At 37.7% G+C, this 853-nt stretch overlaps 1 pseudogene; it reads right to left on the reverse strand.

The window, feature by feature from the left end:
• Window positions 1-200: 200 nt before the first annotated feature.
• Window positions 201-369, reverse strand: LOC118592677 (annotated as a pseudogene).
• Between the last annotated feature and the right edge of the window lie 484 nt (window positions 370-853).

An 853-nucleotide genomic window follows, 5' to 3' on the forward strand; every position in this document is an offset into this window, starting at 1 on the left:
TCCTTTTCAAATTTGCCCTTCAGATAACCTGCTTCTAATCTGGAGATAAGGGAGAAGGAAACGTTGAAGGGCCGTGCTAAAAGAAGTTCCTCCAAGAAAGCACAGGTCATGCCATCTGAATCACTTTGCCATAGACAGTTGGGTTCAATGGTTCTCAACCTGCAGGTTGCGACCCTTGGGGGTCAAATGACCCTTTCACAGGGGGGTCACATATCAGATATTCTGCATATCAGAGATTTACATTGTGATTCATAACAGTTGAAAAACTACAGTTATGAAGTAGTAACAAAAATAATTTTATGGTTAAGGGTCACAACCACATGAGGAACTGTGTTACACTAGATCTTAGCCAAAAGGCCGAGAAGCCACAAGGAACTGTATTAAAGGGTCACAGCAGAAGGAAGGGTGAAAACCACTGGGTTATACTGACCTACTTTGTTTTTAAGCTTTTGAGAAATACTAAATACTGTGTTTGTATATGTGTGTGTGTGTGTGTGTGTGTGTGTGTGTGTGTGTGTGTGTGTGTGTTCCATTCCATAATAACTCATTTTCCAAAGAGAATATAGGCATTTTTGTCTTTAGTGAGTGTTCATTTGTTATATTCATTTATTTACTTCTTCTTTGTTGCTCATCAAGTTGTCTTAAAATGTTTCAACATCTTTTATTTAGATAGGTCAACCTCAGCCTAAACAAAACAGAGAAAGAGATTTTGCAAAAAAAAATAATGCTCTTATGACTAACAAGCTCGCAATGAGCATATGCATGCCGCCATAAACTATGGGCAGATTCAAATGGAAGTCATTTAGACAAAATTAGACTTGTACCATATATTCTGAATGAATTAGTCTGCTCA

This window comes from Onychomys torridus, chromosome 10 (genome assembly GCF_903995425.1).
Source record: "Onychomys torridus chromosome 10, mOncTor1.1, whole genome shotgun sequence".
Taxonomy (NCBI): Eukaryota; Metazoa; Chordata; class Mammalia; order Rodentia; family Cricetidae; genus Onychomys; species Onychomys torridus.